Genomic DNA, 18,791 nt, shown 5'->3' on the forward strand with positions numbered 1-18,791 from the left:
TGGCGTAGTGGTCACTGCAACCTCCAAAAAAATCAGGACTTACTACCCCAATAACCTGCTAACTCACCCCTGAAATACTTACTTATTCACACTATTTTGTTCATTTGACGTGTTTCTAATTTGAAATGCCCATTTTTGTGGGGCCAAAAAGGTGCGTCTTTAAAAGGCGATTTCTACGATACCCCACTTTTGCGCGTCGGACCGCGACTTTTTCCGGAAACGCCGAAAAACCGCAATTTTCAGGAGAAACGAGACGTACATCCTCCCCCTCTGCCGCCCACCCACCCAACTGACAGCCAGCCAGCAGACAAGCACAGAGAGTTCCGTGGGTCTGTCTGTGATGTCATAAAGGGACTGCTGATCAATGGCCAGCTCTCTGATTGGCTGCTGTGTTTGATTGACAGATTGAATCTGGCAGCTGATTGGCTGTCTACCCTAAAGTGCATTACACACCCCTGATGGTACCACTGGCTAAGACTCCACCTCAGCTCATTGATTAATTATAAATTTAGAACAAATGATGGATGAAAGCAGGCAGGCCGGCCATTTTTTTCACGCTCATTGGACTTGTTTAATGCAATGCACCTTTGTATATTCACATGCATTCGCTTCATGCTGTAACCACTGTGCATAAAAATTTGGAAACATGGCATACAGTGTATCATTTGCTGTCTAAGTCATGTTTCCCATATTTTCCATTGCAAGATACAAGCCGGTTTGAGTGTTTGGGGCACATTTTAGCTAAAATCATCCTACGGGGCCTAACTGCTTATGCTAAAGCCTGCCTATTTTGAATGGCGTAGTGGTCACTGCAACCTCCAAAAAAATCAGGACTTACTACCCCAATAACCTGCTAACTCACCCCTGAAATACTTAATTATTCACACTATTTTGTTCATTTGACTTGTTTTTAATTTGAAATGCCCATTTTTGTGGGGCCAGAAAGGTGCGTCTTTAAAAGGCGATTTCTACGATACCCCACTTTTGCACGTCGGACCGCGACTTTTTCCGGAAACGCCGAAAAACCGCAATTTTCAGGAGAAACGAGACGTACATCCTCCCCCTCTGCCGCCCACCCACCCAACTGACAGCCAGCCAGCAGACAAGCACAGAGAGTTCCGTGGGTCTGTCTGTGATGTCATAAAGGGCCTGCTGATCAATGGCCAGCTCTCTGATTGGCTGCTGTGTTTGATTGACAGATTGAATCTGGCAGCTGATTGGCTGTCTACCCTAAAGTGCATTACAGACCCCTGATGGTACCACTGGCTAAGACTCCACCTCAGCTCATTGATTAATTATAAATTTAGAACAAATGATGGATGAAAGCAGGCAGGCCGGCCATTTTTTTCACGCTCATTGGACTTGTTTAATGCAATGCACCTGTGTATATTCACATGCATTCACTTCATGCTGTAACCACTGTGCATAAAAATTTGGAAACATGGCATACAGTGTATCATTTGCTGTCTAAGTCATGTTTTCCATATTTTCCATTGCAAGATACAAGCCGGTTTGAGTGTTTGGGGCACATTTTAGCTAAAATCATCCTACGGGGCCTAACTGCTTATGCTAAAGCCTGCCTATTTTGAATGGCGTAGTGGTCACTGCAACCTCCAAAAAAATCAGGACTTACTACCCCAATAACCTGCTAACTCACCCCTGAAATACTTACTTATTCACACTATTTTGTTCATTTGACTTGTTTCTAATTTGAAATGCCCATTTTTGTGGGGCCAGAAAGGTGCGTCTTTAAAAGGCGATTTCTACGATACCCCACTTTTGCGCGTCGGACCGCGACTTTTTCCGGAAACGCCGAAAAACCGCAATTTTCAGGAGAAACGAGACGTACATCCTCCCCCTCTGCCGCCCACCCACCCAACTGACAGCCAGCCAGCAGACAAGCACAGAGAGTTCCGTGGGTCTGTCTGTGATGTCATAAAGGGCCTGCTGATCAATGGCCAGCTCTCTGATTGGCTGCTGTGTTTGATTGACAGATTGAATCCGGCAGCTGATTGGCTGTCTACCCTAAAGTGCATTACACACCCCTGATGGTACCACTGGCTAAGACTCCACCTCAGCTCATTGATTAATTATAAATTTAGAACAAATGATGGATGAAAGCAAGCAGGCCGGCCATTTTTTTCACGCTCATTGGACTTGTTTAATGCAATGCACCTTTGTATATTCACATGCAGTCGCTTCATGCTGTAACCACTGTGCATAAAAATTTGGAAACATGGCATACAGTGTATCATTTGCTGTCTAAGTCATGTTTCCCATATTTTCCATTGCAAGATACAAGCCGGTTTGAGTGTTTGGGGCACATTTTAGCTAAAATCATCCTACGGGGCCTAACTGCTTATGCTAAAGCCTGCCTATTTTGAATGGCGTAGTGGTCACTGCAACCTCCAAAAAAATCAGGACTTACTACCCCAATAACCTGCTAACTCACCCCTGAAATACTTACTTATTCACACTATTTTGTTCATTTGACGTGTTTCTAATTTGAAATGCCCATTTTTGTGGGGCCAGAAAGGTGCGTCTTTAAAAGGCGATTTCTACGATACCCCACTTTTGCGCGTCGGACCGCGACTTTTTCCGGAAACGCCGAAAAACCGCAATTTTCAGGAGAAACGAGACGTACATCCTCCCCCTCTGCCGCCCACCCACCCAACTGACAGCCAGCCAGCAGACAAGCACAGAGAGTTCCGTGGGTCTGTCTGTGATGTCATAAAGGGACTGCTGATCAATGGCCAGCTCTCTGATTGGCTGCTGTGTTTGATTGACAGATTGAATCTGGCAGCTGATTGGCTGTCTACCCTAAAGTGCATTACACACCCCTGATGGTACCACTGGCTAAGACTCCACCTCAGCTCATTGATTAATTATAAATTTAGAACAAATGATGGATGAAAGCAGGCAGGCCGGCCATTTTTTTCACGCTCATTGGACTTGTTTAATGCAATGCACCTTTGTATATTCACATGCATTCGCTTCATGCTGTAACCACTGTGCATAAAAATTTGGAAACATGGCATACAGTGTATCATTTGCTGTCTAAGTCATGTTTCCCATATTTTCCATTGCAAGATACAAGCCGGTTTGAGTGTTTGGGGCACATTTTAGCTAAAATCATCCTACGGGGCCTAACTGCTTATGCTAAAGCCTGCCTATTTTGAATGGCGTAGTGGTCACTGCAACCTCCAAAAAAATCAGGACTTACTACCCCAATAACCTGCTAACTCACCCCTGAAATACTTACTTATTCACACTATTTTGTTCATTTGACTTGTTTCTAATTTGAAATGCCAATTTTTGTGGGGCCAGAAAGGTGCGTCTTTAAAAGGCGATTTCTACGATACCCCACTTTTGCGCGTTGGACCGCGACTTTTTCCGGAAACGCCGAAAAACCGCAATTTTCAGGAGAAACGAGACGTACATCCTCCCCCTCTGCCGCCCACCCACCCAACTGACAGCCAGCCAGCAGACAAGCACAGAGAGTTCCGTGGGTCTGTCTGTGATGTCATAAAGGGACTGCTGATCAATGGCCAGCTCTCTGATTGGCTGCTGTGTTTGATTGACAGATTGAATCTGGCAGCTGATTGGCTGTCTACCCTAAAGTGCATTACACACCCCTGATGGTACCACTGGCTAAGACTCCACCTCAGCTCATTGATTAATTATAAATTTAGAACAAATGATGGATGAAAGCAGGCAGGCCGGCCATTTTTTTCACGCTCATTGGACTTGTTTAATGCAATGCACCTTTGTATATTCACATGCATTCGCTTCATGCTGTAACCACTGTGCATAAAAATTTGGAAACATGGCATACAGTGTATCATTTGCTGTCTAAGTCATGTTTCCCATATTTTCCATTGCAAGATACAAGCCGGTTTGAGTGTTTGGGGCACATTTTAGCTAAAATCATCCTATGGGGCCTAACTGCTCATGCTAAAGCCTGCCTATTTTGAATGGCGTAGTGCTCACTGCAACCTCCAAAAAAATCAGGACTTACTACCCCAATAACCTGCTAACTCACCCCTGAAATACTTACTTATTCACACTATTTTGTTCATTTGACTTGTTTTTAATTTGAAATGCCCATTTTTGTGGGGCCAGAAAGGTGCGTCTTTAAAAGGCGATTTCTACGATACCCCACTTTTGCGCGTCGGACCGCGACTTTTTCCGGAAACACAAAAAAACCGCAATTTTTAGGAGAAACGAGACGTACATCCTCCCCCTCTGCCGCCCACCCACCCAACTGACAGCCAGCCAGCAGACAAGCACAGAGAGTTCCGTGGGTCTGTCTGTGATGTCATAAAGGGCCTGCTGATCAATAGCCAGCTCTCTGATTGGCTGCTGTGTTTGATTGACAGATTGAATTTGGCAGCTGATTGGCTGTCTACCCTAAAGTGCATTACACACCCCTGATGGTACCACTGGCTAAGACTCCACCTCAGCTCATTGATTAATTATAAATTTAGAACAAATGATGGATGAAAGCAGGCAGGCCGGCCATTTTTTTCACGCTCATTTTACTTGTTTAATGCAATGCACCTTTGTATATTCACATGCATTCGCTTCATGCTGTAACCACTGCGCATAAAAATTTGGAAACATGGCATACAGTGTATCATTTGCTGTCTAAGTCATGTTTCCCATATTTTCCATTGCAAGATACAAGCCGGTTTGAGTGTTTGGGTCACATTTTAGCTAAAATCATCCTACGGGGCCTAACTGCTTATGCTAAAGCCTGCCTATTTTGAATGGCGTAGTGGTCCATGCAACCTCCAAAAAAATCAGGACTTACTACCCCAATAACCTGCTAACTCACCCCTGAAATACTTACTTATTCACACTATTTTGTTCATTTGACTTGTTTCTAATTTGAAATGCCCATTTTTGTGGGGCCAGAAAGGTGCGTCTTTAAAAGGCGATTTCTACGATACCCCAATTTTGCGCATCGGACCGCGACTTTTTCCGGAAACGCCGAAAAACCGCAATTTTCAGGAGAAACGAGACATACATCCTCCCCCTCTGCCGCCCACCCACCCAACTGACAGCCAGCCAGCAGACAAGCACAGAGAGTTCCGTGGGTCTGTCTGTGATGTCATAAAGGGCCTGCTGATCAATGGCCAGCTCTCTGATTGGCTGCTGTGTTTGATTGACAGATTGAATCTGGCAGCTGATTGGCTGTCTACCCTAAAGTGCATTACACACCCCTGATGGTACCACTGGCTAAGACTCCACCTCAGCTCATTGATTAATTATAAATTTAGAACAAATGATGGATGAAAGCAGGCAGGCAGGCCGGCCATTTTTTTCACGCTCATTGGACTTGTTTAATGAAATGCACCTGTGTATATTCACATGCATTCGCTTCATGCTGTAACCACTGTGCATAAAAATTTGGAAACATGGCAAACAGTGTATCATTTGCTGTCTAAGTCATGTTTCCCATATTTTCCATTGCAAGATACAAGCCGGTTTGAGTGTTTGGGGCACATTTTAGCTAAAATCATCCTACGGGGCCTAACTGCTTATGCTAAAGCCTGCCTATTTTGAATGGCGTAGTGGTCACTGCAACCTCCAAAAAAATCAGGACTTACTACCCCAATAACCTGCTAACTCACCCCTGAAATACTTACTTATTCACACTATTTTGTTCATTTGACTTGTTTCTAATTTGAAATGCCCATTTTTGTGGGGCCAGAAAGGTGCGTCTTTAAAAGGCGATTTCTACGATACCCCACTTTTGCGCGTCGGACCGCGACTTTTTCCGGAAACGCAGAAAAACCGCAATTTTCAGGAGAAACGAGACGTACATCCTCCCCCTCTGCCGCCCAGGGCCATCTTAACAGCAGTGTGGGCCCCTGGGCAAAGCAATGCACTGGGGCCCTTACCCATTCTCCCCTACTAGGGGTGGGGGGTGCTATCAGCAGCAGCTTTGATGTCCCACGGGTGGCAGGGGGTGCTCTATCTTCCACTCAACATGTAGGACCTGGAGTAGCAACTTCTGGTAATTACTCCTTTACTGCACAGGTGGTGGGAGGGAGAACACTAACGTGTGGAAGGGGGCACTGAGCTGAATGAAGGGTCCCTTGTAAATGACTTCCAGGGAGTTAGGGGGTGTTTTATACGCAGGGGAGGGTTGGATAATGGAGTGGGCTTAATATTCGTCATTTTCCGGTGGAAGGGCAGCTTGTTTGACTGCAGATATCGCCATTATCTGGAAATAGATTTCTTGGCCTTCAATAGTATAAAAACCTAGAGTCCCAACTTTCAGGAGGTGCTGGGAACTTGGGGATCAGAGATCAGGAGCCAGAGTAATCCATTAACAAAAATGTAAAACTGTACACCAGACGTTTGGAGCTGGAGCAGGGACTGGCTGCTGGAAGGTTGATATCTCTGGTTCTGGGCATGATAGAGACAAGCCGCTAGTGTCGACAGGGGAGAGTCCCAGCTTTTGGAACATACTCTGAGAAAAACTCTGCCAGAGAGAACCTGAGAAATATGACTGGGAAGTGCAATTAACAGGTCAGATGTGGACTGCTGCTTTGAAGTTGGATATCTCCAGTTCCCCAGGGCCGATTTTCAAAATTCTGGTATCCCTGGAAAAAGGGGATCATCAGCTATCAGAATAGGGCCCTTATACACCTGGGGCCCCTGGGCAAGTGCCCATTAAGCCCATACGAAAAGACGGCCCTGCTGCCGCCCACCCACCCAACTGACAGCCAGCCAGCAGACAAGCACAGAGAGTTCCGTGGGTCTGTCTGTGATGTCATAAAGGGCCTGCTGATCAATGGCCAGCTCTCTGATTGGCTGCTGTGTTTGATTGACAGATTGAATCTGGCAGCTGATTGGCTGTCTACCCTAAAGTGCATTACACACCCCTGATGGTACCACTGGCTAAGACTCCACCTCAGCTCATTGATTAATTATAAATTTAGAACAAATGATGGATGAAAGCAGGCAGGCCGGCCATTTTTTTCACGCTCATTTTACTTGTTTAATGCAATGCACCTTTGTATATTCACATGCATTCGCTTCATGCTGTAACCACTGCGCATAAAAATTTGGAAACATGGCATACAGTGTATCATTTGCTGTCTAAGTCATGTTTCCCATATTTACCATTGCAAGATACAAGCCGGTTTGAGTGTTTGGGGCACATTTTAGCTAAAATCATCCTACGGGGCCTAACTGCTTATGCTAAAGCCTGCCTATTTTGAATGGCGTAGTGGTCACTGCAACCTCCAAAAAAATCAGGACTTACTACCCCAATAACCTGCTAACTCACCCCTGAAATACTTACTTATTCACACTATTTTGTTCATTTGACTTGTTTCTAATTTGAAATGCCCATATTTGTGGGGCCAGAAAGGTGCGCCTTTAAAAGGCGATTTCTACGATACCCCACTTTTGCGCGTCGGACCGCGACTTTTTCCGGAAACGCCAAAAAACCGCAATTTTCAGGAGAAACGAGACGTACATCCTCCCCCTCTGCCGCCCACCCACCCAACTGACAGCCAGCCAGCAGACAAGCACAGAGAGTTCCGTGGGTCTGTCTGTGATGTCATAAAGGGCCTGCTGATCAATGGCCAGCTCTCTGATTGGCTGCTGTGTTTGATTGACAGATTGAATCTGGCAGCTGATTGGCTGTCTACCCTAAAGTGCATTACACACCCCTGATGGTACCACTGGCTAAGACTCCACCTCAGCTCATTGATTAATTATAAATTTAGAACAAATGATGGATGAAAGCAGGCAGGCCGGCCATTTTTTTCACGCTCATTGGACTTGTTTAATGCAATGCACCTTTGTATATTCACATGCATTCGCTTCATGCTGTAACCACTGTGCATAAAAATTTGGAAACATGGCATACAGTGTATCATTTGCTGTCTAAGTCATGTTTCCCATATTTTCCATTGCAAGATACAAGCCGGTTTGAGTGTTTGGGGCACATTTTAGCTAAAATCATCCTACGGGGCCTAACTGCTTATGCTAAAGCCTGCCTATTTTGAATGGCGTAGTGGTCCATGCAACCTCCAAAAAAATCAGGACTTACTACCCCAATAACCTGCTAACTCACCCCTGAAATACTTACTTATTCACACTATTTTGTTCATTTGACTTGTTTCTAATTTGAAATGCCCATTTTTGTGGGGCCAGAAAGGTGCGTCTTTAAAAGGCGATTTCTACGATACCCCACTTTTGCGCTTCGGACCGCGACTTTTTCCGGAAACGCCGAAAAACCGCAATTTTCAGGAGAAACGAGACGTACATCCTCCCCCTCTGCCGCCCACCCACCCAACTGACAGCCAGCCAGCAGACAAGCACAGAGAGTTCCGTGGGTCTGTCTGTGATGTCATAAAGGGCCTGCTGATCAATGGCCAGCTCTCTGATTGGCTGCTGTGTTTGATTGACAGATTGAATCTGGCAGCTGATTGGCTGTCTACCCTAAAGTGCATTACACACCCCTGATGGTACCACTGGCAAAGACTCCACCTCAGCTCATTGATTAATTATAAATTTAGAACAAATGATGGATGAAAGCAGGCAGGCCGGCCATTTTTTTCACGCTCATTGGACTTGTTTAATGAAATGCACCTGTGTATATTCACATGCATTCGCTTCATGCTGTAACCACTGTGCATAAAAATTTGGAAACATGGCATACCGTGTATCATTTGCTGTCTAAGTCATGTTTCCCATATTTTCCATTGCAAGATACAAGCCGGTTTGAGTGTTTGGGGCACATTTTAGCTAAAATCATCCTACGGGGCCTAACTGCTTATGCTAAAGCCTGCCTATTTTGAATGGCGTAGTGGTCACTGCAACCTCCAAAAAAATCAGGACTTACTACCCCAATAACCTGCTAACTCACCCCTGAAATACTTACTTATTCACACTATTTTGTTCATTTGACTTGTTTCTAATTTGAAATGCCCATTTTTGTGGAGCCAGAAAGGTGCGTCTTTAAAAGGCGATTTCTACGATACCCCAATTTTGCGCGTCGGACCGCGACTTTTTCCGGAAACGCCGAAAAACCGCAATTTTCAGGAGAAACGAGACATACATCCTCCCCCTCTGCCGCCCACCCACCCAACTGACAGCCAGCCAGCAGACAAGCACAGAGAGTTCCGTGGGTCTGTCTGTGATGTCATAAAGGGCCTGCTGATCAATGGCCAGCTCTCTGATTGGCTGCTGTGTTTGATTGACAGATTGAATCTGGCAGCTGATTGGCTGTCTACCCTAAAGTGCATTACACACCCCTGATGGTACCACTGGCTAAGACTCCACCTCAGCTCATTGATTAATTATAAATTTAGAACAAATGATGGATGAAAGCAGGCAGGCAGGCCGGCCATTTTTTTCACGCTCATTGGACTTGTTTAATGAAATGCACCTGTGTATATTCACATGCATTCGCTTCATGCTGTAACCACTGTGCATAAAAATTTGGAAACATGGCAAACAGTGTATCATTTGCTGTCTAAGTCATGTTTCCCATATTTTCCATTGCAAGATACAAGCCGGTTTGAGTGTTTGGGGCACATTTTAGCTAAAATCATCCTACGGGGCCTAACTGCTTATGCTAAAGCCTGCCTATTTTGAATGGCGTAGTGGTCACTGCAACCTCCAAAAAAATCAGGACTTACTACCCCAATAACCTGCTAACTCACCCCTGAAATACTTACTTATTCACACTATTTTGTTCATTTGACTTGTTTCTAATTTGAAATGCCCATTTTTGTGGGGCCAGAAAGGTGCGTCTTTAAAAGGCGATTTCTACGATACCCCACTTTTGCGCGTCGGACCGCGACTTTTTCCGGAAACGCAGAAAAACCGCAATTTTCAGGAGAAACGAGACGTACATCCTCCCCCTCTGCCGCCCACCCACCCAACTGACAGCCAGCCAGCAGACAAGCACAGAGAGTTCCGTGGGTCTGTCTGTGATGTCATAAAGGGCCTGCTGATCAATGGCCAGCTCTCTGATTGGCTGCTGTGTTTGATTGACAGATTGAATCTGGCAGCTGATTGGCTGTCTACCCTAAAGTGCATTACACACCCCTGATGGTACCACTGGCTAAGACTCCACCTCAGCTCATTGATTAATTATAAATTTAGAACAAATGATGGATGAAAGCAGGCAGGCCGGCCATTTTTTTCACGCTCATTTTACTTGTTTAATGCAATGCACCTTTGTATATTCACATGCATTCGCTTCATGCTGTAACACTGCGCATAAAAATTTGGAAACATGGCATACAGTGTATCATTTGCTGTCTAAGTCATGTTTCCCATATTTACCATTGCAAGATACAAGCCGGTTTGAGTGTTTGGGGCACATTTTAGCTAAAATCATCCTACAAGGCCTAACTGCTTATGCTAAAGCCTGCCTATTTTGAATGGCGTAGTGGTCACTGCAACCTCCAAAAAAATCAGGACTTACTACCCCAATAACCTGCTAACTCACCCCTGAAATACTTACTTATTCACACTATTTTGTTCATTTGACTTGTTTCTAATTTGAAATGCCCATATTTGTGGGGCCAGAAAGGTGCGCCTTTAAAAGGCGATTTCTACGATACCCCACTTTTGCGCGTCGGACCGCGACTTTTTCCGGAAACGCCAAAAAACCGCAATTTTCAGGAGAAACGAGACGTACATCCTCCCCCTCTGCCGCCCACCCACCCAACTGACAGCCAGCCAGCAGACAAGCACAGAGAGTTCCGTGGGTCTGTCTGTGATGTCATAAAGGGCCTGCTGATCAATGGCCAGCTCTCTGATTGGCTGCTGTGTTTGATTGACAGATTGAATCTGGCAGCTGATTGGCTGTCTACCCTAAAGTGCATTACACACCCCTGATGGTACCACTGGCTAAGACTCCACCTCAGCTCATTGATTAATTATAAATTTAGAACAAATGATGGATGAAAGCAGGCAGGCAGGCCGGCCATTTTTTTCACGCTCATTGGACTTGTTTAATGAAATGCACCTGTGTATATTCACATGCATTCGCTTCATGCTGTAACCACTGTGCATAAAAATTTGGAAACATGGCAAACAGTGTATCATTTGCTGTCTAAGTCATGTTTCCCATATTTTCCATTGCAAGATACAAGCCGGTTTGAGTGTTTGGGGCACATTTTAGCTAAAATCATCCTACGGGGCCTAACTGCTTATGCTAAAGCCTGCCTATTTTGAATGGCGTAGTGGTCACTGCAACCTCCAAAAAAATCATGACTTACTACCCCAATAACCTGCTAACTCACCCCTGAAATACTTACTTATTCACACTATTTTGTTCATTTGACTTGTTTCTAATTTGAAATGCCCATTTTTGTGGGGCCAGAAAGGTGCGTCTTTAAAAGGCGATTTCTACGATACCCCACTTTTGCGCGTCGGACCGCGACTTTTTCCGGAAACGCAGAAAAACCGCAATTTTCAGGAGAAACGAGACGTACATCCTCCCCCTCTGCCGCCCACCCACCCAACTGACAGCCAGCCAGCAGACAAGCACAGAGAGTTCCGTGGGTCTGTCTGTGATGTCATAAAGGGCCTGCTGATCAATGGCCAGCTCTCTGATTGGCTGCTGTGTTTGATTGACAGATTGAATCTGGCAGCTGATTGGCTGTCTACCCTAAAGTGCATTACACACCCCTGATGGTACCACTGGCTAAGACTCCACCTCAGCTCATTGATTAATTATAAATTTAGAACAAATGATGGATGAAAGCAGGCAGGCCGGCCATTTTTTTCACGCTCATTTTACTTGTTTAATGCAATGCACCTTTGTATATTCACATGCATTCGCTTCATGCTGTAACCACTGCGCATAAAAATTTGGAAACATGGCATACAGTGTATCATTTGCTGTCTAAGTCATGTTTCCCATATTTACCATTGCAAGATACAAGCCAGTTTGAGTGTTTGGGGCACATTTTAGCTAAAATCATCCTACGGGGCCTAACTGCTTATGCTAAAGCCTGCCTATTTTGAATGGCGTAGTGGTCACTGCAACCTCCAAAAAAATCAGGACTTACTACCCCAATAACCTGCTAACTCACCCCTGAAATACTTACTTATTCACACTATTTTGTTCATTTGACTTGTTTCTAATTTGAAATGCCCATTTTTGTGGGGCCAGAAAGGTGCGTCTTTAAAAGGCGATTTCTACGATACCCCACTTTTGCGCGTCGGACCGCGACTTTTTCCGGAAACGCAGAAAAACCGCAATTTTCAGGAGAAACGAGACGTACATCCTCCCCCTCTGCCGCCCACCCACCCAACTGACAGCCAGCCAGCAGACAAGCACAGAGAGTTCCGTGGGTCTGTCTGTGATGTCATAAAGGGCCTGCTGATCAATGGCCAGCTCTCTGATTGGCTGCTGTGTTTGATTGACAGATTGAATCTGGCAGCTGATTGGCTGTCTACCCTAAAGTGCATTACACACCCCTGATGGTACCACTGGCTAAGACTCCACCTCAGCTCATTGATTAATTATAAATTTAGAACAAATGATGGATGAAAGCAGGCAGGCCGGCCATTTTTTTCACGCTCATTTTACTTGTTTAAGGCAATGCACCTTTGTATATTCACATGCATTCGCTTCATGCTGTAACCACTGCGCATAAAAATTTGGAAACATGGCATACAGTGTATCATTTGCTGTCTAAGTCATGTTTCCCATATTTACCATTGCAAGATACAAGCCGGTTTGAGTGTTTGGGGCACATTTTAGCTAAAATCATCCTACGGGGCCTAACTGCTTATGCTAAAGCCTGCCTATTTTGAATGGCGTAGTGGTCACTGCAACCTCCAAAAAAATCAGGACTTACTACCCCAATAACCTGCTAACTCACCCCTGAAATACTTACTTATTCACACTATTTTGTTCATTTGACTTGTTTTTAATTTGAAATGCCCATTTTTGTGGGGCCAGAAAGGTGCGTCTTTAAAAGGCGATTTCTACGATACCCCACTTTTGCGCGTCGGACCGCGACTTTTTCCGGAAACGCAGAAAAAACGCAATTTTCAGGAGAAACGAGACGTACATCCTCCCCCTCTGCCGCCCACCCACCCAACTGACAGCCAGCCAGCAGACAAGCACAGAGAGTTCCGTGGGTCTGTCTGTGATGTCATAAAGGGCCTGCTGATCAATGGCCAGCTCTCTGATTGGCTGCTGTGTTTGATTGACAGATTGAATTTGGCAGCTGATTGGCTGTCTACCCTAAAGTGCATTACACACCCCTGATGGTACCACTGGCTAAGACTCCACCTCAGCTCATTGATTAATTATAAATTTAGAACAAATGATGGATGAAAGCAGGCAGGCCGGCCATTTTTTTCACGCTCATTGGACTTGTTTAATGCAATGCACCTGTGTATATTCACATGCATTCGCTTCATGCTGTAACCACTGTGCATAAAAATTTGGAAACATGGCATACAGTGTATCATTTGCTGTCTAAGTCATGTTTCCCATATTTTCCATTGCAAGATACAAGCCGGTTTGAGTGTTTGGGGCACATTTTAGCTAAAATCATCCTACGGGGCCTAACTGCTTATGCTAAAGCCTGCCTATTTTGAATGGCGTAGTGGTCACTGCAACCTCCAAAAAAATCAGGACTTACTACCCCAATAACCTGCTAACTCACCCCTGAAATACTTACTTATTCACACTATTTTGTTCATTTGACTTGTTTCTAATTTGAAATGCCCATATTTGTGGGGCCAGAAAGGTGCGCCTTTAAAAGGCGATTTCTACGATACCCCACTTTTGCGCGTCGGACCGCGACTTTTTCCGGAAACGCCAAAAAACCGCAATTTTCAGGAGAAACGAGACGTACATCCTCCCCCTCTGCCGCCCACCCACCCAACTGACAGCCAGCCAGCAGACAAGCACAGAGAGTTCCGTGGGTCTGTCTGTGATGTCATAAAGGGCCTGCTGATCAATGGCCAGCTCTCTGATTGGCTGCTGTGCTTGATTGACAGATTGAATCTGGCAGCTGATTGGCTGTCTACCCTAAAGTGCATTACACACCCCTGATGGTACCACTGGCTAAGACTCCACCTCAGCTCATTGATTAATTATAAATTTAGAACAAATGATGGATGAAAGCAGGCAGGCCGGCCATTTTTTTCACGCTCATTGGACTTGTTTAATGCAATGCACCTTTGTATATTCACATGCATTCGCTTCATGCTGTAACCACTGTGCATAAAAATTTGGAAACATGGCATACAGTGTATCATTTGCTGTCTAAGTCATGTTTCCCATATTTTCCATTGCAAGATACAAGCCGGTTTGAGTGTTTGGGGCACATTTTAGCTAAAATCATCCTACGGGGCCTAACTGCTTATGCTAAAGCCTGCCTATTTTGAATGGCGTAGTGGTCACTGCAACCTCCAAAAAAATCAGGACTTACTACCCCAATAACCTGCTAACTCACCCCTGAAATACTTACTTATTCACACTATTTTGTTCATTTGACTTGTTTCTAATTTGAAATGCCCATTTTTGTGGGGCCAGAAAGGTGCGTCTTTAAAAGGCGATTTCTACGATACCCCACTTTTGCGCGTCGGACCGCGACTTTTTCCAGAAACGCAGAAAAACCGCAATTTTCAGGAGAAACGAGACGTACATCCTCCCCCTCTGCCGCCCACCCACCCAACTGACAGCCAGCCAGCAGACAAGCACAGAGAGTTCCGTGGGTCTGTCTGTGATGTCATAAAGGGCCTGCTGATCAATGGCCAGCTCTCTGATTGGCTGCTGTGCTTGATTGACAGATTGAATCTGGCAGCTGATTGGCTGTCTACCCTAAAGTGCATTACACACCCCTGATGGTACCACTGGCTAAGACTCCACCTCAGCTCATTGATTAATTATAAATTTAGAACAAATGATGGATGAAAGCAGGCAGGCCGGCCATTTTTTTCACGCTCATTTTACTTGTTTAATGCAATGCACCTTTGTATATTCACATGCATTCGCTTCATGCTGTAACCACTGCGCATAAAAATTTGGAAACATGGCAAACAGTGTATCATTTGCTGTCTAAGTCATGTTTCCCATATTTACCATTGCAAGATACAAGCCGGTTTGAGTGTTTGGGGCACATTTTAGCTAAAATCATCCTACGGGGCCTAACTGCTTATGCTAAAGCCTGCCTATTTTGAATGGCGTAGTGGTCACTGCAACCTCCAAAAAAATCAGGACTTACTACCCCAATAACCTGCTAACTCACCCCTGAAATACTTACTTATTCACACTATTTTGTTCATTTGACTTGTTTCTAATTTGAAATGCCCATTTTTGTGGTGCCAGAAAGGTGCGTCTTTAAAAGGCGATTTCTACGATAACCCACTTTTGCGCGTTGGACCGCGACTTTTTCCGGAAACGCAGAAAAACAGCAATTTTCAGGAGAAACGAGACGTACATCCTCCCCCTCTGCCGCCCACCCACCCAACTGACAGCCAGCCAGCAGACAAGCACAGAGAGTTCCGTGGGTCTGTCTGTGATGTCATAAAGGGCCTGCTGATCAATGGCCAGCTCTCTGATTGGCTGCTGTGTTTGATTGACAGATTGAATCTGGCAGCTGATTGGCTGTCTACCCTAAAGTGCATTACACACCCCTGATGGTACCACTGGCTAAGACTCCACCTCAGCTCATTGATTAATTATAAATTTAGAACAAATGATGGATGAAAGCAGGCAGGCCGGCCATTTTTTTCACGCTCATTGGACTTGTTTAATGCAATGCACCTTTGTATATTCACATGCATTCGCTTCATGCTGTAACCACTGTGCATAAAAATTTGGAAACATGGCATACAGTGTATCATTTGCTGTCTAAGTCATGTTTCCCATATTTTCCATTGCAAGATACAAGCCGGTTTGAGTGTTTGGGGCACATTTTAGCTAAAATCATCCTACGGGGCCTAACTGCTTATGCTAAAGCCTGCCTATTTTGAATGACGTAGTGGTCACTGCAACCTCCAAAAAAATCAGGACTTACTACCCCAATAACCTGCTAACTCACCCCTGAAATACTTACTTATTCACACTATTTTGTTCATTTGACTTGTTTCTAATTTGAAATGCCCATTTTTGTGGGGCCAGAAAGGTGCGTCTTTAAAAGGCGATTTCTACGATACCCCACTTTTGCGCGTCGGACCGCGACTTTTTCCGGAAACGCCGAAAAACCGCAATTTTCAGGAGAAACGAGACGTACATCCTCCCCCTCTGCCGCCCACCCACCCAACTGACAGCCAGCCAGGAGACAAGCACAGAGAGTTCCGCGGGTCTGTCTGTGATGTCATAAAGGGCCTGCTGATCAATGGCCAGCTCTCTGATTGGCTGCTGTGTTTGATTGACAGATTGAATCTGGCAGCTGATTGGCTGTCTACCCTAAAGTGCATTACACACCCCTGATGGTACCACTGGCTAAGACTCCACCTCAGCTCATTGATTAATTATAAATTTAGAACAAATGATGGATGAAAGCAGGCAGGCCGGCCATTTTTTTCACGCTCATTGGACTTGTTTAATGCAATGCACCTTTGTATATTCACATGCATTCGCTTCATGCTGTAACCACTGTGCATAAAAATTTGGAAACATGGCATACAGTGTATCATTTGCTGTCTAAGTCATGTTTCCCATATTTTCCATTGCAAGATACAAGCCGGTTTGAGTGTTTGGGGCACATTTTAGCTAAAATCATCCTACGGGGCCTAACTGCTTATGCTAAAGCCTGCCTATTTTGAATGGCGTAGTGGTCACTGCAACCTCCAAAAAAATCAGGACTTACTACCCCAATAACCTGCTAACTCACCCCTGAAATACTTACTTATTCACACTATTTTGTTTATTTGACTTGTTTCTAATTTGAAATGCCCATTTTTGTGGGGCCAGAAAGGTGCGTCTTTAAAAGGCGATTTCTACGATACCCCACTTTTGCGCGTCGGACCGCGACTTTTTCCGGAAACGCCGAAAAAACGCAATTTTCAGGAGAAACGAGACGTACATCCTCCCCCTCTGCCGCCCACCCACCCAACTGACAGCCAGCCAGCAGACAAGCACAGAGAGTTCCGTGGGTCTGTCTGTGATGTCATAAAGGGCCTGCTGATCAATGGCCAGCTCTCTGATTGGCTGCTGTGTTTGATTGACAGATTGAATCTGGCAGCTGATTGGCTGTCTACCCTAAAGTGCATTACACACCCCTGATGGTACCACTGGCTAAGACTCCACCTCAGCTCATTGATTAATTATAAATTTAGAACAAATGATGGATGAAAGCAGGCAGGCCGGCCATTTTTTTCACGCTCATTGGACTTGTTTAATGAAATGCACCTGTGTATATTCACATGCATTCGCTTCATGCCGTAACTACTGTGCATACAAATTTGGAAACATGGCATACAGTGTATCATTTGCTGTCTAAGTCATGTTTCCCATATTTTCCATTGCAAGATACAAGCCGGTTTGAGTGTTTGGGGCACATTTTAGCTAAAATCATCCTACGGGGCCTAACTGCTTATGCTAAAGCCTGCCTATTTTGAATGGCGTAGTGGTCACTGCAACCTCCAAAAAAATCAGGACTTACTACCCCAATAACCTGCTAACTCACCCCTGAAATACTTACTTATTCACACTATTTTGTTCATTTGACTTGTTTCTAATTTGAAATGCCCATTTTTGTGGGGCCAGAAAGGTGCGTCTTTAAAAGGCGATTTCTACGATACCCCAATTTTGCGCGTCGTACCGCGACTTTTTCCGGAAACGCCGAAAAACCGCAATTTTCAGGAGAAACGAGACGTACATCCTCCCCCTCTGCCGCCCACCCACCCAACTGACAGCCAGCCAGCAGACAAGCACAGAGAGTTCCGTGGGTCTGTCTGTGATGTCATAAAGGGCCTGCTGATCAATGGCCAGCTCTCTGATTGGCTGCTGTGTTTGATTGACAGATTGAATCTGGCAGCTGATTGGCTGTCTACCCTAAAGTGCATTACACACCCCTGATGGTACCACTGGCTAAGACTCCACCTCAGCTCATTGATTAATTATAAATTTAGAACAAATGATGGATGAAAGCAGGCAGGCAGGCCGGCCATTTTTTTCACGCTCATTGGACTTGTTTAATGAAATGCACCTGTGTATATTCACATGCATTCGCTTCATGCTGTAACCACTGTGCATAAAAATTTGGAAACATGGCATACAGTGTATCATTTGCTGTCTAAGTCATGTTTCCCATATTTTCCATTGCAAGATACAAGCCGGTTTGAGTGTTTGGGGCACATTTTAGCTAAAATCATCCTACGGGGCCTAACTGCTTATGCTAAAGCCTGCCTATTTTGAATGGCGTAGTGGTCACTGCAACCTCCAAAAAAATCAGGACTTACTACCCCAATAACCTGCTAACTCACCCCTGAAATACTTACTTATTCACACTATTTTGTTCATTTGACTTGTTTCTAATTTGAAATGCCCATTTTTGTGGGGCCAGAAAGGTGCGTCTTTAAAAGGCGATTTCTACGATACCCCACTTTTGCGCGTCGGACCGCGACTTTTTCCAGAAACGCAGAAAAACCGCAATTTTCAGGAGAAACGAGACGTACATCCTCCCCCTCTGCCGCCCACCCACCCAACTGACAGCCAGCCAGGAGACAAGCACAGAGAGTTCCGTGGGTCTGTCTGTGATGTCATAAAGGGCCTGCTGATCAATGGCCAGCTCTCTGATTGGCTGCTGTGTTTGATTGACAGATTGAATCTG

This window comes from Crinia signifera, chromosome 2 (genome assembly GCF_055691185.1).
Source record: "Crinia signifera chromosome 2, ASM5569118v1, whole genome shotgun sequence".
NCBI lineage: Eukaryota > Metazoa > Chordata > Amphibia > Anura > Myobatrachidae > Crinia > Crinia signifera.